Source organism: Camelus dromedarius, chromosome X (assembly GCF_036321535.1).
Source record: "Camelus dromedarius isolate mCamDro1 chromosome X, mCamDro1.pat, whole genome shotgun sequence".
NCBI lineage: Eukaryota > Metazoa > Chordata > Mammalia > Artiodactyla > Camelidae > Camelus > Camelus dromedarius.
The window spans coordinates 29,685,041-29,709,249 of record NC_087472.1 but is presented as its reverse complement, the minus strand read 5'-3'; the positions used below and the strand labels follow the sequence as shown (position 1 = coordinate 29,709,249).

Here is a 24,209-nt window from a genome sequence, read left to right as displayed (position 1 = left end):
ACATATCATAATTAAAATGGCAAAAAGTTAAACAGAGAATTCTAAATGCAATAAGAGAAAAATAGTTACAAGGGAACCCACATAAGGCTGTCAGCTGATTTCTCTTCAGAAACACTGCAGGCCAGAAAGGAGTGACAAGACATATTCAAAATCCTGAAAGGGAAAAACCTGCAACCTAAGATTCTCTACCCAGCAAGATTATCATTTACAACACAAGGAGAGATAAAGAATTTCCCAGACAAGCAAAAACTAAAAGAATGCAGCAGTACTAAACCTATCCTAAAATAAATGTGAACAGGTTTTCTCTAAATACAAAAGAAGCCAGAATCTACAGGGAAGGAAAAATTACAGTGGGAGAGGCAAACATATAAAAGGATTGTAGATCACTAAACTAAAAAATAAAAATAAAAATAATTTGTGGAAGTGAGTATAACTACAGTGAACAGCAAAAAAATAAATATGAAAATGTAAAATAGGGCATCAAAATCATAAGATGTGGGGAGGGGAAGTAAGAAAATGTAAATATTTTAGAATGTGTTTGAGCTTATATTATTACCATTCTAAAGCAAGTGGATATAGTAATTGGTTAACATACTTGAGAACCAGGAAAACCGTAAGTCAAAAATACATGTATTCTTTATTTGTTAAGTTTGCTCTTTGATGAATGTCAAATTGGTCAAGGTAGTAGATAGTATTGACCAATCTTTTATGATTTGTTTTCTTTTATTTAGTTGTACATTTTGTTTTGTCTAGTTGTTCAATTATTTGCTGAGAAAGCCATATAATATCTCCTAGTGTAATTGTAGAATTGCATACTCCCTCTTCAAATTCAATCAATTTTTTTTCTCATTTATTTGGAGGATCCTTGTGTTTCTTTTCCAGAGACAGACCTTTTGATTATTATGAAGTCTCTTTATCATTATTGATACTCTTTATCTTGAAGTCTAATTTATCTGATGTTAGTAAAGCCATTCTAGCTTTCTTTTACTTGCTGTATGCATGGTATACCATTTTATATCCTATACTTGCTTGTAGTTTTATTTTTTTAGTGGTTTCCTAGACTTAGAGTTAATACTGCATCACTTCTCATAGAAAGTTGAAATGTTGAAATCATATAGATCATTAAACCCCGCCATCCTTTATTCTGTAGTTGTCATATATATTGCATATACATACATTATACAAGTCATAATGAAATGTCATGATTTTGGATTTAAACTGTTATATATATTTTAGAAACCTTAAGAAAATGTAGACTTCTATATTTACCTATATATTTACTATTTCTGATGTTCTTGAAGATTGAATTTTTCTCATATCATTTCCCTTCAGTTTGAAAAAATTTTTTTTAGCATATCTCTTAGTTTCAGTCTACCAGCAATAAATTGTCTTAGATTTCTGTTATCTTAAAATATCTACATTTCTCCTTAATTATTCAATGATATTTTTATTGTATATAGAATTCTAGGTTAAGAGGTTTTTTTTCCCCAATATTTTATGGGGAATGTTATTTGATTGTTTTCTGTCCACCATAGTTTCTCATGAATTGCTTCCCTAAGTGTAATGTGTCATTTTTGTCTAGCTGTCATAAAGATTTCCTCTGTTACTGATTTTCAGTGGCTTCACTAAAATATGTCTGGATGTAGTTTTATTTGCCTTCCAGCTACTGGTTAAATATCAGCAAGTGTCTCAAGAGAAATGTCAGGCTTACCTCTCTGTGTCTTCTTTGTTTGCCAAACTTTGGCTCTGAAAGCTCACTCTCATGGTAGCTCCCTTATGACTTCAAAAATTTTTAAATGTTTTGTCCAGCTTTTCTGGTTGTTCACAGCAAAAAATTCATTATACAACCAGTTAATCCTTCACTAAAGGAAATGGACATCATTCTCTTATGTTATTCATCATTGTAAGATGTTCTAATTTCCTTTTCTTTATAAAGTTTCCTATAGAAGTTATACACCAAGAAGATAAATAATTGATTGAGTACTGTCTCTAGATTCTGACTACCTAGGTTTAAATCTCAGTTCTGCCACTTAGTAGATTCATTGCATTGGGAATGTTACTTAACTTCTCTAGGCCTCTATTTCCTCATCAGTGAACATAAAGATGTAAAAGCATATACATCATGGTGTTCCTACAAGAGATAAATGAATTTATATCTAAATTTCTTAAACTAGTACTTGGAAAGTAATGTGTCATAAAAGTGTTTGTAAAGTAAATTACCTTACATTGTAAGATTATTCTTATTAAACATTAGACAATTGACTTCTTTCAATATTTTAGAGTTGCAAATAAGTATATAACTTGGTGAAAAATAAGACAGTGTGAAAAACTGCCAGAGAATAAGTTTTTTTTAAAGCAAATACTAGTTGACAAGAAGGAGAGATGTTATATATTTAGAGAGATCACTAAGAATTTATGGAATAGGTGTTAGTTGAACTAGACCATTAAGATTGGGTAGGTCATTTGGATAGGTTTTTAAGAAGAAAAGATGATAGGCAAGGACATTTTATGTAGAGGTAATAGCATGAATAAAATTTTGAGGCAAAAAATAATATGAAAGACTGGAAAAATAACATGATATGGCAGGAACATGAAGCAAAATTATGAAAAATTCAGAGAAAGCTGGAAAGATAGTTTGAAGTAATTCTGATGCCAGGCAAAGGAGTTAGCTCTTAATTAAATAGGCAAATGAAAGTCATTCAGTGACCTAAATATCTAACAGTAGGAGAACACTTTAGTAAATTACAGAACATCAAATCAATGGACTATTATGCAATCATTAGATGAGATAATTTGGAGATCATGTAGCAATATTCACAAATTCTTAAAAGGAAATAAGTGAACCAAACAGAATACAAAATGATACGTACGCCTTATTAGTAACTCAGAAAAGTTGTATATTCCTGTTAATAAGGACTAGAGGGGAATATCATAAAATAAGTTGTTTTTGGAAGTGGTGATATTTGGATTATTTATTTTTCTCTTTTTGTGTGTTTTATGCTTCTGCCACAAATAAAATAAAATTAAAAAATAATTGAAATCAGAACTGTGCTGTAGGAGAATTAATTCATCTTTGGGATATGAAGTAAATTAGTTGAGGTAAATAAAGAACCATTAGGAGCATAATGAAGTAGTCTAAAGAAAGGTCATGAAGATTTGGGCCAGAGTGACACTAATAAAGGTAGAGACAAGGCCTACAGTGTCAGAAAAACTGAACGGTTCAAGCCTGTGGCAGTCTATAGGTGTATAAGATGTGGGAGAGTGAGTAAGGAACCGGGGAGGAAAAGTCAGAGGTGTTTTCAAGGGTACATTTACAGGATGATAGAGGCGGAAGGCAAATTGTAAATAATTTAAGAAAGGTGTAGTTGATGAAGTAGGCAGTAAATTTCAGCTGTTTCATCTTGAAAGTTTGGTGATAATGGAAATGAGAGGAATATGATTTCAGTTTGAGGTATTTATATCAGCAGGAGGAATCTTGTTGTTAGCCTAAAAAAGATAGGAGCACAGTGTTAGGTAAAGAAGAAAGAAGAATGACAGACTGATGATATAAAAGAAATCCTGATAATTGAAGGAATAAAGTCATTTCAGAATTGGATAGGGCTAATAATAGTGATTTAATTGTATAAATTAAGCTCATTTGCACCCATATTATAACATTTTTATGCATGTGTCATGTTTTATAAGACTTTTTTTTTTTACAGGACCTGTTCTGCCCTATATACTTCTTGTCTGACGTCATTCTCTGTTTTACCCCATATTACTCCTTACTTATTCTATTCTAACAACCCTGACCTTCTGGTTGTTCCCCAAACACACCTACTAATCCCCTACTTCAATGCTATTATACCTGGTGTTTATTTCCCTGGAATGCTCATCTTCAAGATGTACTCGTGGCTTAATTCCTCACTTCCTTCAGGTGTGTGCTCAAATGCCATCTTATCTGAGAGGCTTTCCCTAACCACACTTGGTTACTCTCTCACCTTACCCTGTTTCATTTTCATTCAGAGCAAGTTTTACCGTCTGAAATTATATTTGAAATTGTGTGTTTATGTGTTTATTGTCAGGGCTCACTAGAAAGTAAGTGCCACGAAAGCAATCTGCTTAGTGATATATCTATTCCTAGTATCTATAATAGTGCCTGGCACATAGTAGATGCTAAATAAATATTTATTGATTAAATGAATGAAGTGATTCCCATAACAATCCTGTGAGGTAAGTTGAACAAGTAATGATCTGGTATTCACATGTCCCCATTTCATGTACAAAGAAACAGGTTAGAATGGGTAAGTGACTTACCCAAAGTCAAGCAGCTTTTTAAGTGAGAGCTGGGAGCAGAATCAAATATTTGCCATGTGTTTTGAATCCCTGTATCAGCTGAATGCAAAAGGAAAGCTTATCCTCGGAGATAGGAGCAAAAGAGCAGCAGGATGAAGACAAAGATTTTAAAAGTAGACGAGGCAAATTGAGGAAATTCTTATCACGTAAGAGAAGAGTTTATCTGAGGAGACTGGAATGCAAAATCATAAGAATGTTTTTTTGAAGAGAATGGGAAAGATTAACAATAGCAGAAGGGACAGCTAGAATACCTGAAGCTGAGGAGGAGTTGTAATTCAAGTAGCTTAAATGGACATTGTTAAAAATGGTCAAATGTCTACTCAAAGAGAGAGGAGTCATCTATGGTCTGGAGCATGAGTAGGATGATGGTTGTGACATCAGGAGAAGGAAACTGCATGCATTTTGGCATGAATTGAGATAGTTGTGCTAGAAAGAGAAATGCAAGTAAAAAAATATTCCTAAAGAGGAATGAGCAGAACTTGGTTACTGATAAAATATCTGTAGTGAATGACTAAAAGTTTTGAGCCTAGGGGCTCAAGAACATATTGTTTATGCTTTGGGAGACAGGGAAGCTAAAAGTAACATATATATTTATATATTTATATATATATATAAAACACATTTATTCTTTATCATACTTCTGAGAATAGAGCAGGCCATTGAATATTAAATTCAATCCTGAGATCACAGTCCAAATTTTATATCGCATAAAAGGCAAGAGCCAAGTAAAAGAGCATTAGATATGGAAACACTTTTTGGACCATTACATCAGAATAATTTTGTGTCTCAACTTTGTTTAAGGTGAACTATTAGAGTTACAAATTTCAGTTATATTGACTCAACTTTATTCCTGGCGCAATGAATTTCAAACAGAAAACAAGATTGCAATTCAGACTTAATATTCACTAACATCGTTAAATTCACTTAATTAAAAGATAACAAAATATTTAATAATGGCAAATTATCTCAAGCAGAGTCTTTGAGTATCTCTTTTTCTGACAAGAATTAATAACAAACAGTCTGACACACACAAATTTTATAAAATTATATATTTTTAGAACAATATAACAAGCCTCTGGAAAACTCATTTGCATTTATATATTTTAAAGTGTCTTGTTATGACCCTTTCCCCCAAATACTCTGCAAATGGAAGTTTCTACTTGTATTAATAAATGAAAGAAAGGTGACTACATACTGGGCCTTGGAGCTTATTTTTACTTAACAGCTCAGCCTTATTACTTGTAGTATCATGTATAGGGAGGGGAGGTGACACATTCAAAGAAGAAGATAGTAACTAATATAGTCAGTCAAAAATAGTTAAAACAATCATACATATAGAATTTAGCTACAAACAGAAATGTAGGTAGGATATTAACCTATCTTATTAATTTGTAAAGTATTGAGCTAGAGCAAGTAAGTGAGAAGACATAAAAGAAAACTGGAACTTTTTTATGTGCCAAGACACCTGAGCACTAGATAGAATAAATAACTTAAAGCATTATTGGCATGTGGTAGGTATAAAATTGTGGATAAACTTGTGGATAAAATTTGAAGCAAGGGAGGTAACTCTTCATTCATCTTTTCATGAAGTCTAGTCAACATATAGAAAAATTGGAAAGTTTTCACAGTATAAACATCTGAGTAATGAGCACCCAAATTAACACATAGAACATTATCAGGACCTCAGAAGCCCTCATGATAATTCCTTCTAATCACAACCCCCACACTCCCACCAAGTGTAAAAACCCTGACTTCTAACAGTTTGCATGTTTTGTATGTGATATAAATGGAATCATATGTAATGAACTTCTTGGTTTCTGACTGTCACTCAAAATTTTGACCATGTGATTTACACATACTATTGTGTGCAACTGTGATTTATTCTCATTGCTATACATCATTCCTGTGTGACTTTACTACATTCTACTGTTGATGAGCATTGGGAGTTGTTTATAGTCTGGAGTTATTTTAAAGAGAGTTAATATGAACATTTTAGTATACATCTGGTCAATGTGTATGCTTATTTCTTTTGGCTATTTAGGATTGTGTTTGCTAGGTCTTGGGTGTGCACCCATTCAAATTTAGTAGTTAATGACAAAGAATTTTGCTAAATGCTTGTATCACTCCTACCAGCAGTATGAGAGTCCTAATTTCACATCCTGATACTTGGTATTATTCTTTGCAAACTTTGCGATACTGGTTGATGTGTAATAGTAATCCACTGAGTAATGTAGTTGAGTTCCTTTTCATGTTTCTTGGTCACTTGCTCATCTTTTTTTGGTAAAGTTTCTATTCTAATGTTGATTTTTCTCTCTTGGCTTGTCTGTCTTTTTCATTATGGATAGCATACAAATGTTCTAGATAGAAGGTTTTTCTTGAATGTAAGTATTGTGAATATCTTCTATTCTGTGAGGTTTTTTTCACTCTTTTAACGGTGACTTTTGACAAATAAGAGTTCTTACCTTTAATATAGTCTAAATTATCATTATTTTATTTCATAATGAACACTTTTAGATTCTGTTTCAGAAATCTTTGGCTGCTCCAAGTTCACAAAGATAGGTTTATTTTAAATACGATATATGGTCCATTTGGATTTGAATTTTGTACATAATGTAAAGTACGGATCTAGATATTTTTTCTTATAGGAAAATCCAATTGACCCAGTACTATTTACTGAAAAGGTCTTCCTTTGCTCACTGCACTCTAATGTCATTTTTGCATAAACCAATTGACCATGTATACAGAGACAGTGTGGTGCTATCTCTGGACTCTCTAGTTTGTTCAACTGATTGGTCTGTATAAAATTTTGCCAGCATTAAACTATATTACTTATTATACCTTTTAATAAACATTGATATCTGAAAGTGTAAATCCTCTAGCTTTGTTGACCTGTTTTGGGTTTTTTTTAAAATTTTGTTTATAAGCATCAACAGAGGGTAAAAGAATGAGATTTACCTCTCAGCCACATTATAACATGTCTTCTTCAAATAATTGCTACTATATGTCCAAATACTATGATAATTTGACTAGAAGTGCCAAATTTGGAGGTCGTCTGTGAATTATCAACTTCAAATAGAATTTTATCACTTTCTGATGCATATTAAATGTACAGAATGCAATTAGAAGAAATAAAAATAGTAGACAACAACAAACAAAATATGTCTGTCACACTAACCCATTAAGGAAAAACAAAAAATAAAAGAGAGCAATGAAAAAGAAATACAAAATCAACTGGAGACCAATGTTTAAAATGGCAATAAATGCATACTTATAATAATTACCTTAAATGTCAATGAACTAAATGCTCCAATCAAAACAGGAATCTACAATATGCTGCCTACAGGAGACCCACTTTAGGGCAAAGGATGCACATAGATTGAAAGTGAGGGGATGGGAAAAGATATTTCATGCAAATGGAAATGACAAAGAAAATGGAGATAGCAATACTCACATCAGACAAAATAAACTTTCAAACAAAGGCCATAAAGAAAGAAACTATATAATGATAAAAGGATCAAAACAAAGAGTATATTACACTTGTTAACAAATATGCACCCAATATAAGACCACCTAAATACATAAAACAAATACTAAGACATAAAGGGAGAAATTGATAGGAATACAATAATATTAGGAAACTTTAAAAGCCCACTGGCATCAATGGACAGATTTTTTCCAAACAGAAAATTAATAAGGAAATCCTAAAAAACCACAATAGAACAGCTAGACTTAATCAATATCTTCAGGACACTACATTCAAAAAACAACAGAATACACATTCTTTTCAAGCACACATGGAACATTTTCTAGGACAGACCACATACTAGGAAACAAAACATGACCCAACATATTTAAGAGGCTAGAAATTATTTCAAGCATCTTTTCTGACACAATGGCATGAAACTGGAAATCAACCACAGAAAGAGTAATGGGAAAAAGACTATTACATGGAGACTAAAAAACATGCTATAAAAAAATAATAAAACCCAAAAAACAAAAAAACAATGGGTCAACAGTGAAATAAAAGAAGAAATTAAAAAATACCTTAAGATAAATGACAATGAAAACACAACCATACCAAATCCATGTGATGCAGCAAAAGCAATCCTAAAAGGGGAGTCTGTAGCAATAAAGACTTTCCTCAAAAAACAATAAAAATCTCAAATAAACAACATATCCTAACCTAAAATAATTAGGAAAAGAACAAACAAAACCTAAAGTCAGCAGGAGGAAGGAAATAATAAAGATCTGAGAGAAAAGGAATAAAAAGAGATAAAAAATAGAAAAATCAATAAAACCAAGTGCTAGTCTTTTGAAAGGTTAAACAAAATTGACAAATCTCTGGCCAGGCTCCCAAGAAGAAATGAGAGAGGAGTCAAATAAACAAAATGGGAAGCAAAAAAGGAAAAATAACAAGTGACAACATAGAAATACAAAAAAAAAATACTATGAAAAATTATATACCAGTAAGTTGGACAACCTAGAAGAAATGGACAAGTTTCTGGAAACATACAGCCTGCCAAAAGTGAATCAAGAAGAAGCAGATAATTTGAAGTGACCAGTCACTAGAAGTGAAATAGAATCTGTAATGAAAAAACCTGCAAACAGAAGTCTGGGACTGGATGGCTTCACTGGGGAATTCTATCAAATATACAGAGAAGAATTTAAACTGATCCTTCTCAAACTCTTCCAGAAGATTAAAGAAGAGTGAACACTCCTGAAGTCATTCTATGAAGCCATCATCACCCTAATACCAAAACTAGACAAAGACACTACCAAAAAAGAAAATTACAGGCCAATATCTTTGATGAATATAGATGTAAAAATCCTCAACAAAATATTAGCAAACTGAATCCAACAATACAGAAAAAGGATCATACACCATGATCAAGCTGGATTCATTCCAGAGTCAAGGATGGTTCAACATATACGAATCAATCAACGTGATACACCACATCAACAAAAGAAAGGATAGAAACCATATGATCATCATAATAGATGCAGAAAAAGCATCTGATAAAATTTAACATCCATTCATGTTAAAAATGCTCACCAAAGTGGGTATAGAGGGACATATCTCAGCATAATAAAAGCCTTTATGACAAACTTACAGCCAATATGATACTCTGTGATGAAAAGCTGAAAGCCTTTATGCTAAAATGTGGAAGACAAAGATGCCCATTCTCATCACTGCTATTCAACATAGTACTGAAAGTCGTAGGCACAGCAGTCACACAAGAAAAAGAAAAAAAGGGATCAAAATTGGAAGAGAAGTAAGTTATCTTTATATGCAGATGACATGATACTCTATTTAGAAAACCCTAAAGACTCCACACAAAAACTATTAGAACTCAAAAATGAATTCAACAAGGCAGCAGGATACAAGACTAACATACAGAAATTAGTTGCATTTCTTTACACTAACAATGTAATATCAAAAATAGAAAATTTTTTAAAATCCCTTTTAAAATTGCATCAAAAATATTGAATACTTAGGAATAAACCTACAAAAGAGGTGAAAGACATATGCTGAGAGCTATAAAACTTTGATAAAAGATACTGAATATGACTCAAAGAAATGGAAAGATATACCATACTGTTGGATTGAAGGAATTAATAACGTTGAAATGACCATACTGCCCAAAGCAATCTACAGTTATTGCAATCTCTATCAAATTACCCATGACATTTTTCACAGAACTAGAATAAATAATCCTAAAATTTATATGGAATCACAAAAGACCCAGAATTGCCAAAGCAATCCTAGGAAAAAGAACAAAGCTGGAGATATTACCCTCCCAAACTTCAGACAATACTACAGAGCTACAGTAATCAAAACAGTGTGGTATTGGCACAAAAGCAGACATATGGATCAATGGCACCGAATAGAGAGCCCAGAAATAAACCTACACACCTATGTTCAATTAATCTTTGACCAAGGAAGCAAGAATACACAATGGAGAGAAGATAGTATCTTCAGCAAGTCGTGTTGGGAAAGCTGGACAGCTGCATGTTAATCAATAAAATTAGAACACTCCCACATGCAATACACAAAAATAAACTCAAAATGGCTTAAGGACTTAGGTATGTGACATGACACCATAAAACTCCTAGAAGAGAACATAGGCAAAACTTTCTCTGACATAAATCATAATAATATTTTCTTAGGCCAGTCTACCTAGGCAATGGAAATAAAAGCAAAATAAACAAACGGAACTTAATGAAAGTTATAAGCTTTTCACAACAAGGGAAACTATCAACAAAATGATAAACTCTTTAGACTAGGAAAACATATTTGCAAATGCTGCAATCAACAAGGGCTTAATTTCCAAAGTAAACGAAGAGCTCATACAGCTCAATACCATTAAACAAACAACCCAATCAGAAAATGAGCAGAAGGCATAAATAGACATCGCTCCAAAGAAGAGATACAGATGGCCCACAGGCACATGAAAAGATGCTCAACCTCATTAATTATTAGAGAAATGCAAATCAAAACTACAGTGAGTACTACCTCACACCTGTCAGAATGGCCATCATCAAAAGTCTACTAATAATAAATGCTGGAGAGGGTGTGGAGAATATGGAACCTTCTTACATTGTTGGTGGGAATGCAAATTGGTGCAGCCACTATGGAGAACAGTATGGAAGTTCCTTCAAAAGCTAAAAATAAAATTACCATATGATACACCAATCCTACTCCTGGGCATATATCTGGAAAAGATGAAAACTCTAAGTCAAAAAGATACATGCACCCCAATGTTCATAGCAGCACTGTTTACAATAGCCAAGACATTAAAGAAGCCTAAGTGTCCATCGACAAATGAATGGCTAGATGATTATATGTGTACACACACACACACACACACACACACACACACACACACACACATGTATATATATGAATATTACTCAGCCATAAAAAAGAATGAAATAATGCCATTTGCAGCAGCAACGTGGATGTATCTGGAGATTATCATACTAAATGAAGTAAGTCAGACAGAGAAAGACAAATATGTGATATCACTTACTTAAGATCAGTGGAATCTCAAAAATGATAAAAATGAACTTATTTACAAAGCAGAAACCTAGACATGGAAAAAACAAACTTATGGTTACCAAAGGGAAAAGGGGAGGAGGGATAAATTAGGAGTTTGGGATTAACATATACACACTACTATATATAAAATGGGTAAACAACAAGAACCTACTGTATATAGTACAGGGAACTATATTCAATATCTTGTAATAACCTATAATGGAAAAGAATCTAAAAAATAATATATATATGTATAACTGAATCACTTTGCTGTACACCAGAAACAACATTGTAAATCAACTATACTTCAATTAAAAATATTTTGGACAAAAATGCTACTCTTCTTGAAGGATTTGGGGCGAGGAGGAGGCTAGTAATGAATGTCACATCACTTTGGAGGAGTGCTACTAGCATTATGCTGCAATTCACAGGACAGTTCCTCACAGCAAAGAATCATCCAGCCCAGTATGTCAAAAGTGCCATTGTTGCAAAACCTTGATCTAGATAACTGAAGGAACCTGGGTAGAAAGTGATAAAAGAAGAACTGAAGGAACCCAGTTAGAAATAAGCAAGAGTTTTTAGACTTGTAGGAATAGCTACACAAAGTGATTTCAATTAAGGCTCAGCCTGAAAAGGCAAGAGAAGCGCTCAGTCATTTCTTAGTGTTAACTTTTCAAGGCATCTCCAGGGTATCATGACCACAAGTTCTAAGGAACTTTGCTGCCTTTAAACTTTAGCCTTGGGCCATTACAATTCTTTGCAGATTCTTCAGGGACTACCTCAGTCATTCAGACTAAGAAGAAAAGAATTCAATGAGTTTATTCCATCAAAGGAACTGTCAGGCATTTTGCATATGTAATTCCAAGTAATTCTCACATTAACAGTGTGAAGCAGATATTATTATGTATTTTTAAATGTGAGGACATTTTAGATAATTAAAATGAAACTCAGAGAAAATAATTTCTTTTGAGTACAGATATACGATTGAAACTCCTGTCTCTCGTGAATAACTAACAGTGTAATTGGAAGTAATATTATACATAATGTATAGGGTATTACTATAGTTTGTAATTAATATTTATATGCCTTGCACAATATTCTGTGTGTTATATTTTAATGATTCCCATTTTATATATAAAGAAATTGAAGTTCAAAGGGGTGAAATTAATTGTAAAGGGTGTGCAGCTGAAAGTGATGGTCTGTTAGATTCTAAAGTGCTCTTAACCACTACACTGTTATGTTAACTGATGTATGAATGTAAATGTAATTTATACAACAGGAAGAGATACAAATTCTATTATTCCAAAATTAAATCTGGAAGCAGTTTAAAGAATTTATGTCTTTAGTGTTATAGATAATAGAAAGATAGAGAAATATGTTTAATATTTAATGTTAATATGTTTAAGCCACTTACTGACAGGAATTATTAATTCCTGTGGGATTTGTTTTTTGATAATATAAAATTTTTTAGGGATTCTCTAATCTGAAGTTCTGAAACCTATTGGAATGAAAACTTTCATTACCACAATTACTTTATTAGCTAATCAACTTGAGTCATGAAAAATTACTTGAAATAACACTTAAGTAATTTTTTCTCAGTTATTTAACTTTATTCCTCAGAGTAGAATCACTGAGCAACAGTCTTTCTTTGGAGATTGTGACTGTCAATATCTTCTCTAGACTTGAACTGTTTAGAGCAACAGCTTTCAAGAATGGATTATTTGCATTTGACAGTAATTGTTCATGTTTTAGCTAAATTCTTTTAGAGGTTTATAGAAAATTGCTTCTCTGATGTACAGGCAAATAGGAACTTTCTTCAACTTATTTCTAAAAGTAGTTTTGAGGCTTTGAAATTCTGTACATAATTTTACAAAGAAGAAAAATGTCAAGTTTCACCAAGGTTTCAAGCAATACCCTCTATTGTAGAGCACCTTGCATTTCTAATGTAGTAGTAGTTTATGCAACATACTGAGCACAGAGTGACAGATTTTTGTAGCTGCTTAAAAATTATTATATATTATAAACTATTTTAATATAAATATTATATATAAAATATATATAATTAATATTTTTAAATGTTATATGTATATAAAATTATCTTATTGAAGTCTAATTTACCCACCATAATATTCAGCCATTGTCAATGCTCAATTCAAGTATTCTGAGTAAATTTGCAGAGTTGTTCAATCATCAATACAGTCAGAATATTTCTGTCACCACACTTAGCCATCAGTTCCCACTCCCACCTTCAGAAAACCAGTGATCTTGTTTCTGCCTGGAATCTTGTTGTCTTTGCTGGACATTTCATACAAATGAAGTCATATACTAACTATGTGCTTTATTATGTCTGAATTATTTCACTTAGTTTAAGGCTTTCAAGATTCAAATACGTTGCAGCATCTATTAGTACTTCATTCCTTTGTATGGATGAATTATAGTCCATTGTATGGATATAACAATTTTATTTATCCATTTTCAAGTTGAGGGACTTTTGAATTCTTTCTACGTTTTGGCTACCATGAATAATGTTTCTATGACCATTCATGTACAAGTCTCTCTGCAGATACTTTCATTTCTTTTGGTTATATACTTAGGGGTGGAATTGAAATTGCTGGGTCATATATATAGCAACTCTGTGTTTAACATTTTAAGGAACTTCCAGACTGTTTTCCAAAGTGGCTGAACCATTGTACCTTCCCACCAGCAAAATGTAAGATTCTTGTTTCTCTACATTCTGATCAACATTTTTTATTATCATCCTTTTGTTATTGCTAGCCTAGTGGTTGTGAAGTGGTGTCCCATTGTAGTTTGGATTTTCATTTCCCTCATTATAAGGATGTTGATTATCTTTTCATATGCTAATTGTCCATTAGCACATCTTCTTTGGAGATATACCTGTTCAGATCCTCTTTCCATTTTTAAAAAATTGGTTTGTTTGTAATCTTATTATTAAGTTGTAAGAGTTCTTTATATATTTTGGATACAAATCCTTTGAGAGATATATGATTTGAAAATATTTTCTAACCTCAGTTTTTGTCCATAAAATAGGAAAATGAGTAACCTTTGCTGGGTGGCCTTGGTATACCACTTTGTCATTAGCCATTTTGTATCTCCATTTTCACATCTGAAAAGGAAATTCCACGCTGCATAGTGGTATTCTATGAATACTTGCAGTATATGCTAAATATAGCACGTATTCTGGATGCAACAATTTTACTAGAAGAACTCAAGGAGAAAACAGTGTTTCTATCAAAAATAATATTTTAACTTTCCAATTAGTATTCTCTCCTCCTTCTTCTAAACAGAATTTACATTTATCCTTACTTTTGGTATGTGCATGGTTTTAAAAATGCTTTGTTTGACTAATCTGTAATACATTAGAAGTTTTTAATGACCTTTAATATTCTGTGACATGTAATAGGGATATTATGACAAGTATCTCCTATTCTTTCAGCTTCAAATATCTCTGGCGTCCCCCAAACAAGCTTTATTAGAGAACGGTATATTCTATCCTCCATATGTTGTATAAGTGATGATATTGTAAATGTTGTGTGAGTATGAGTGTAAATGTTGAATTGTACCAGAAGAGATCATGTTTAAACTACAGTAAATTTTAACCTAGCAGTGCTTTTTTTGATAACATGAAAGCCTTATATAAATGCCATCTCTGTAATTTAAATCTTTTATAATTTGGTGTGTTGTTATGCTTTCTTCAAGCAGGATATAGCTATATTAAGTTTTCTGGGTTTTTTCATGGAAACTTATTGCTGGATACAGAAACTCAGAATCAGAGAGACTATATTCTTCAAGGTCACTGAGCTAGTTATTGATTGCCATAATTCTTACAGAAAGGAAATAGTAACTCAGGCTTTATTTAGGGTACAAATTTCATATATAATCCAATTTAAATGTATTCTATAAAAATAAATTTCTATGTCTGTGAGTCTGTTTCTGATTTGTAAACAAGTTCATCTGTATCTTTTTTAAGATTCCATATATAAGTGGATATCCATATGATATTTGCCTTTGACTTACTTCACTTAATATGATAATCTCTGGGACCATCCATGTTACTGCACATGACATGATTTCAATTTTTATGGCTGAGTAATATTCCGCTGTGTGTGTGTGTGTGTGTGTGTGTGTGTGTGTGTGTGTGTGTGTGTGTCTTCATAGGGGTATTTAACTAAACATACAAAGAACTTATAAGAACTTATATCTATCCTTGTTGAATATTCAAAAAAATTGAAAATGGAACACTCTCAAATTAATTCTATGAGGCTATACACACACACACACACACACACACACACACACACCCACATCACCTTTATCCATTCATCTGTCAATAGACGTTTAGGTTGCTTCCATGTCTTGGCTATTATAAATAGTGCTGCTATGAACATTGGGGTGCATGTATCTTTTCAAGTTGTAGTTTTATCTGGATAGATGCCCAGAAGTGGAATTTCTGTATCATATAGTAGTTCTTTCTTTTTAGTTTTTAAGGCACCTCCATACTGTTCCCCATGGATGCTGTACCAATTTACAGTCCCACCAACAATATAGAAGGGTTTCCTTTTCACCATATCCTCTACAATATTTGTTATTTGTAGACTTTTTGATGATAGCCATTCTGACAGGTGCGAGGTAAAACCTCATTGTGGCCTTGATTTGCATTTCTCTCATAATTAATGATGTTGAGCATGTTTCAGTGCCTGTTAGCCATCTGCCTGTCTTCTTTGGAAAAATGTTTATTCAAGTCTTCTTCCTATTTTTTGACTGGATTCTTTATTGTTTTTTTCTTTTATATTGTATGAGCTTTATATTTTTGGATATTAACCCCATGTTAGTTGCATCTTTTGCAAATATTTTCTCCCATTCCATAGGTATGAAACTAGAAATCAACTATAGAAAAAATAGAAAATAACAAATAATCTCCCCATGGAGATTTAACAACATACTACTAAAAAACAATGTGTCAATGATGAAATCAAATAAGAAACTGGAAAATATCTCAAGACAAATGAAAATGAAAACACATTTCTAAAGTCTATGGGATACAGCAAAAGCAGTTATAAGAGGGAAGTTCATAGCAATATATGCCTTCCTCAAGAAATAAGAAAAATCTCAAATAAACAACCTAACCTAATACATAAAAGAATTAGAAAAAAGAAGAACACACAAAGACCAAAGTCAACAGAAGGAAGGAAATGATACAGATCCAAAAGAAAATAAGTAACATAGAGATTAAAAAACAATAAAAGAGATCAGTGAAACCAAGATCTGGTTTTTTTTTGAAAAGATAAAAAAAATTGATAATCCTTTTACCTAGTTGACCAATAAGAGAGAGGGCTCAAATAAACAAAATAAGAAATGAAAGAGGAGAAATAACTGATACTACAGAGATACAAAAATCATAAGAAAATACTATGAACAGTTATATGCCAACAAATTGAGCAACCTAGAAGAAATGGACAAATTTTAGAAACCTACAGCTTGCCAAGACTGAGTTACAAAGAAACAGACAATTTGAATAAAATAATCATCAGAAGTGAAACTGAATCTGTAATTAAAAAAACAAACAAACTCCCAGCGAACAAAAGTCCAGGACCAGATAGCTTCACGGGGGTAGTCACTAAACATACAAAGAACTTGTGTCTGTCCTTGTTGAATATTCAAAAAAATTGAAGATGGAACACTCTCAAATTAATTCTATGAGGCCATCATTAAATTGATACCAAAACCAGACAAAGACACTAGAAAAAAAGTTACAGGCCAATATCTTTGATGAATGTAGACATAAAAATCCTCAACAAAATATTAGCAAACTGAATCCAACAGTACATAAAAAGGATCATACAGAATGATGGAGTTTGATTCATCCCAGGGATGCAAGGATGGTTCAATATAGCCAAATCAATCAATGTGAAACACATTGACAGAAGGAAAGACAAAACTCAAACTATCATCTCATTAGATGCAGAAAAAACATTTAACTAAATGCATCATCCATTCATGATAAAAACGCTCATCAAAATTGGTATAGAAGGAACGTATCTCAACATAATAAAGGCCACTTAAAACAAAGCCACAGCCAACATAATACTCAATGGTGAAAAGCTGAATGCCTTCCTGCGAAAATCAGGAACAAGACAGGAATGCCCACTTAAACTGCTTTCATTTTGGGAGGGGGGCAGGTAATTAGGTTTGTTTGTTTGTTTGTTTGTTTATTCATTTATTCTTGTTGGAAGTAATGGGGATTGAACACAGGACCTCAAACATGCTAGGTATACCCTATACCACTGAGCTACCTCCTCTCCCATAAACTGCTTCAATTTAACATAATATTAGAAGTCCTAGCCACAGAAATCAGACAAGAAAAAGAAAGAAAAAGTATGCAACTTGGAAGAAAAGAGGCAAAATTGTCACTGTTGTTAATTTTTTAAGGAACCTCTGTATTATTTTCCATAATGGCTGTACCAATTTATGTTTCTACCAACAGTGTAGAAGAGTTTCCTTTTCTTCACATTCTTGCTAGTATTTTTTTTTATAATAGCTGTAGGTGTGAGATGATATCTCATGGTAATTTTGATTTGCAATTCCCTGATGATTTGTGATGTTGAGCCACATTTCATATTACCTGTTGACTATTTGTATATCTTTTTTGTGAAATATCTATTTAGGTTCTTTGAATATCATGAATCTTTTAAAGCTATTTATTTCTGAGTGTCTTATTTTATTTGTTGACATCATAAATTATTCATTTTTTATTATATGGAAACATGTTGATTTCTTTTGTGTGTTTTATATATTTACTCAGTTATACAATATCTCTTTAAATGAAGTATATAAACAAAAAGTATTTTATTAACTTCTAAATTCATATCTCCTCTTCCTTTTCTTTATTTTTTATTAACAGAGTTGATGTACAATAATATATGTTATAGGTGTAAAATATAGAGATTCACAATTTTTAAAGATTAGATTCTACTTATAGTTATAAAATATTGACTGTATTTCCTGTGTTATACAATATGTCCTTGTAGTTTATTTCATACATAATAGTTTATACCTCTTGATCCCCTGTGCCTATATTGCCCTTCCCCACTTCCATCTCTCCACTGATAACCACTAGTTTGTGCTTAATATCTGAGTCTTCTTTTTTGTTATATTCACTAGTTTTTGCATTTTTTTAATTTCACATATATGTGATATCATACAGTATTTGTCTTTCTCTGACATATTTCACTTAGCATAATACCATCCACGTCAATCTACGTTGTTGCAAATGGCAAAATTTCATTCTTTTTGTAACTGAGTAGTATTCCATTGTTTATATACCACATCTTTTTTATCCATTTATCTGTTGATGGACACAGGTTGCTTCTATGTCTTGGATGTTGTAAATAGTGCTGATATGAACATTGGGTTGCATGTAATTTTTTGAATTACGGGTTTTGCTTTTCTTTGGATGTATACTCAAGAGTAGATTTGCTAGATTATATGATAGGTCTATTTTCAGTCTTTTGAGCAACGTCCATACTGTTTTCCACAGTGGCTGCACTAATTTACATTCCCACCAACAGTGTATAAATGTTCTCTTTTCTCCGCATCTTCACCAACATTTGTTATTTGTGTTCATTTTTGAATATAGCCATTCTGACCTTTGTGAGGTGAAATCTCATTGTGGTTTTGACTTGCATTTCCCTAATTATTGATGTTGAGCATCTTTTCATGTGTGTGTTGGCCATTTGCAGTTCCTCTTTGGAAAAATATCTATTGAATTCTTCCTCACATTTTTTAAACAGGTTGTTTTTTGATGTTGATTTCTATGATCTGTGCATATATTTTGGATATTAACTCCATGTTGGTCATATCATTTGCAAATTTTTCTTTCATTCCATAGGTTGTCTTTTTATTTTGGCAATGGTTTTCTTTTCTATGCAAGTTTTTAACTTTAAGGTCCCTTTGTTAACTTTGGTTTTTATTTCCTTTGCTTTAAGAGACAGATCAAAAAAAAATATTGCTATGATTTATGTCAAAAATTGTTCTGCCTGTTTTTCTCTAGGTGTTATATAGTTTATGGTCTTACATTTAGGTATTTACCATTTTGAATTTATTATTCATATAGTAATAGAAAATGTTCTAATTTCATTCTTTCACATGTAGCTGTCCAGTTTCCCCAGCACTACTTAGTGAAGAGACTGTCTTTTATAAATTGTATATTTTTTCCTCCTTTGTCATAGATAAATTGACCATAAGTGTGTGGGTTTATTTCTGGATTCTTTATTTTGTTCCATTGTTCTATGTCTCTGTATTTGTGCCAGTACAATACTGTTTTGATTACTGTCACTTTATAGTATAGTATAGTATAGTCTGAAGCATGATTCTTCCAGCTCTGTTCTTTCTCAAGATTGATGGTATATTCAGGATCTTTTGTGTTTCCATATAAATTTAAAAGTTATTTGTTCTAGTTCTGTAAAAAATGTGATTGATATTTTAATAGAAATTGAACTGAATCTGTAGATTGCCTTGAGGAGTATGGCCATTCTAACAATATTTGTTCTTCCAATCCAAGAACACATTATATCTTTCCATCTGTATCATCCTCAATTTCTTTCAGATTTCTGAGTGCAGGTCTTTTGCCTCCTTACATAGGTTTATTTCTATGTATTTTACTCTTTTTGATGTGATGGTAAATTCCTTAGTTTCTGTTTATGATATTTTGTTGTTAGTATACATAAATGCAACAGATTTTGGTATATTAATTTTTAATTCCTGCAACTTTACCAAATTCTTTGATGAGCTCTATTAGTTTTCTGATGTTGTCTTTAAGATTTTTTATGTATGTATCACTTGATCTGCAAACAGTAACAGTTTTACCTATTCCTTTCCAATCTGGATTCCTTTTATATCTTTTTTTGTTTGTTTCTCTGATTGCTGTTGCTAGGACTTCCAACACTATTTTGAATAAAAGTGATCAAAGTGGGTATCCATGTCTTGTTCTTGATCTTAGTGGAAATGCTTTCATATTTTCATAATTGAGTATGATGTTAGCTGTGAGTTTGTTATAAATATGGCTTCTATTATGTTGAGGTATGTTTATTCTATGCCTGCTTTCTGGAGAGTTTTTGTCATAAACGGATGTTGAATTTTATCAAAAGCTTTTCCTGCATCTATTGAGATGAACATTTGGTTTTTATTCTTCAATTTGTTAATGTGGTATATCACATTGATTGATTTGTGGATATTGAAAAATTCTTGCATCCCTGAAGAAAATCCTACTTAATCATGTTATATGATCCTTTTAATGTATTGTTGGATTCAGTTTGCTAATATTTTGTCAAGGATTTTTGCATTTATGTACATCGGTGATATTGGCCTGTAATTTTCTCTTTTGTGATATCTATGTCTGGTTTTGGTATCAGGGTAATGCTAATGTCATGTAATGAGTTTGGAAGTAACTGTCCTTTTCTCTACATTTTTTTTTTTTTGGAAATGCTTGAGAAGGGTAGGTATTAATGCTTTCTTTATGTTCAGTAGAATTTGACTGTGAAGCTATCTGGTCTTTGACTTTTGTTTGTTGGGAGTTTTAAAATTACTTTTTCAATTTCATTACTGGTTATTAGTCTATTCAGATTTTCTATTTATTTCCTGTTTCAGTCTTGGGAGATTGTACCTTAACATATCCCCATCATAGGGGATTGGTTTTTTTTTTTTTTAGCATTTTCTTACTTTCTGGTACTATAAGATACTCATCTTGTGTATTCCCTGACCCAATCATTAACTCAACTATTTTTTTTTCAAAGATCTCTGTTTACTTTAATTGGAAAATAACTTAGAAACCAAGATCTGAGAGCTAGGTATGCTCAATGCTTCTGGGTTGTTGTTGCTTTTAGGTCCACAGAGCTGACAGTGCAAAGGAATGTTTATGTGTATGCCAACCCATGAATACACACGTCTGTAAATATTTCAACATACCACCTTTGGTATTTATATTAAGAAACATACATTCGTACTGATATCTCCAACTCTAATCCATTACCACTGTGAACTCCCACTCCAACAATGAGAAAACTAATTCACACCGTATACCATCCATTTATTTACTTCTTCAATTTCTGTATATATGAATAAAAGCATCAAAATTGTTAACCAGTATCCTTGTAGAAAACAAGTTTATTCTCTAGAGTACAGTGCTTTTGCCTTTAGTCTTACAGTCTCTACTCTAATAAGTTTTGATAACTGCATAGTACTATGTGTTCTCCATTACAGTATCACACAGAATAGTTTCATGGCAAAAAGTATTCCCTGTGCTTACCCATTCTTCACTCCCTCATCCTTGCTCTGAACTGGCAGCTACTTTGCTTTTTACTATCTCCATCCTCTTGCCTTTCCCAGTATGTCATTTGAGTCATACAGTATTCAGCCCTTTCAACTGGCTGCTTCCACTTAATAATACTTATTTAAGATTCATCCATGTCCTTTAATGGCTTGATAGCTCATTTCTTTTTATTGTTGTGTAATATTCCATTGTATGGATGTATCACAATTTGTTCATCCATTTGTCTATTGAAGGACATCTTGGCTTCTTCTAGTTTTTGGTGACTGTAAATAAATATGCTATAAACATCCATGTGTGGGTTTTTGTGTAGGCATAAATTTTTGGTTCATCTGCGTAGATTCCAAGGAGCACTATTGCTGGATCATATCATAAATATATATATATATATATATATATTTAAGAAACTGACAAACTATCTTCCAAAGTGGCTGTACCATTTTGCTTTACTACCAGCAATGGATGACAGCTATTCTTCTGTATCCTCACTAGCAATTTGTATTGTCAGTATTTTGAATTTAAGCAATTCTTTGTTTTTATATTGATTTTGTAAAATATTTTCAACTCTTTTAATAACTGTAATTGTTTGTATTCCAATTCTTCTAAATTTGTTAAATAAACAGTTATATGGAGAGTGAATAATGGCAGTTTTGTTCCTTAAAAGTTTAATTTAATTGTGAATTTTTCTTTTCTTATTTAGCTTTCTAGTACCTCCATTTTAGTGGTGAGTAGAAGCAGTAAAGTAAACATCTTTGAAATTAAGGAAATTTTTTTAAATATTTCACAGATAAAATGTAAGAATTTTATAGACAATTTTTTAAATAATATTTATTTTTCTAAATTTCTTTTGTTTATTTTGGGGGGAGGTAATTAGGTTTTTATTTATTTATTTTAATGGAGGTACTGGGAACTGAACCCAGAACTTTGTGCATGCTAAGAGTGCACTCTACCACTGAGCTATACCCTCCCCCCAACACACTATTAAGTTAAAAAGCTTTCTTCAGTCTGTAGTTTGCTGAGACCTTTTATCATGAAAGCATGTTTAATTTAATCATTTGTTTTGAATCTATTGAGAGTATAATATAATTTTCTCCTGTATCCTTTTAATGTAGTGATTAAAAGTAGTAGACTTTTAAATGATAAACTATTCTTAAATGCTGAGTGTAAATTCAGTTTAAGTATAAGCCACTTTTAAAATATACTGTTCTTACATTTTTAATATCTACTTAAATATCTTATTTAAAACTTATGTACCTGTGTTCATAAATGTATTTGGATTTAAATGTTCTTTTCTCCTACTATCTTTATTAATTTTTTTGATGAATTGAATATATTAATTAAACTACATGAGGAAAATATTATCATTGTGGCCTGAAAATTTCTTTCAACTGTCCAATTTGCAATCAAAAACTTGACAGCAGAGAATGAAGCACTTTTTTTCCTGAAGATGTTAGTTTTATGCATTTCAGAAACTTAAAGGCATGTTGCTCGTAAGAGATGTTATAGTGTCATCAAATATTTATTCAACTGAATGTTAGGAGCCCTACTCTTAGTTCTGCCACTGACTATTGACTCAGTCAATTCAGTAACTGTCATTAAAATGGGAGATTCATTATTGGAGAACTCCTTTTTGGTTCTATATTTCTGGATATTTACACACAGTGACTCCCATCTTTATGTTGGTAAAGTCAAACAAAAAGTCAAAAAGGTTAAATTTATTTAAGGAATTGGAAATTTTAGGCTTCGGCGGCACCTATATCTCGAGCCTTCTGGAATTTTTGAGGCCTGACATTCCACTCATGCTTATCTTATTTAATCCTGGCATTTTCAAGACATTTTAGTTATTTTCTGTTTTACCTACATCACATAATGAGCAATGTTTTATATATTCACCTGGAAAGGCTTTTCATTTCATTTTGGATTTTAAATTGATTTTTACTCACTTAGATCTTCTTTTATTTTTGTTCAGGCTTTATAATAAACGGTTTAGATTGCTTTTGATTGGTATAACCCATAAATTTTATTTGAATCTGGTAAGCAAGTTTAGACCATCTGTGAACTGATTAGCTTTCAACATTCTGATTCTCTCACAGCTGCCTGTGACAGGGACACAGCTGTAATTATGATTAGCAATGAGGTTAAATTAGGGGATTGTTACGGAAATTTCAGGCATTATGAGGATACCTGATGAAGCTATTTACTGCAGGAACATGAATATAAAATATGTCAGAAAATGCAGTGGTGAATGAATAGGAGATAGATAGATAGATATTTATAATATATATATTAAATTTTTGAAACTTTATTTAAAAAATAACACCTTTAAAGCCTACATCCACACTACTAAGATGCTCACATTGGGGGAGGAATTACATTTTCATTTTCATAGAGCAATACCTCTGCTTGGTGCAAACCTTTATGGCAATAAAGGTGTATAATTTGTCATTCCTGTCTATGTTAAAATTTCAAGTTGTTCAATTTTAGCTGGTAATT

At 32.0% G+C, this 24,209-nt stretch overlaps 1 pseudogene; it reads right to left on the bottom strand.

The window, feature by feature from the left end:
* Window positions 1-24,209, bottom strand: part of LOC105103141 (small ribosomal subunit protein eS8-like) — an 87,064-nt pseudogene that overhangs the window by 1,091 nt on the left and 61,764 nt on the right.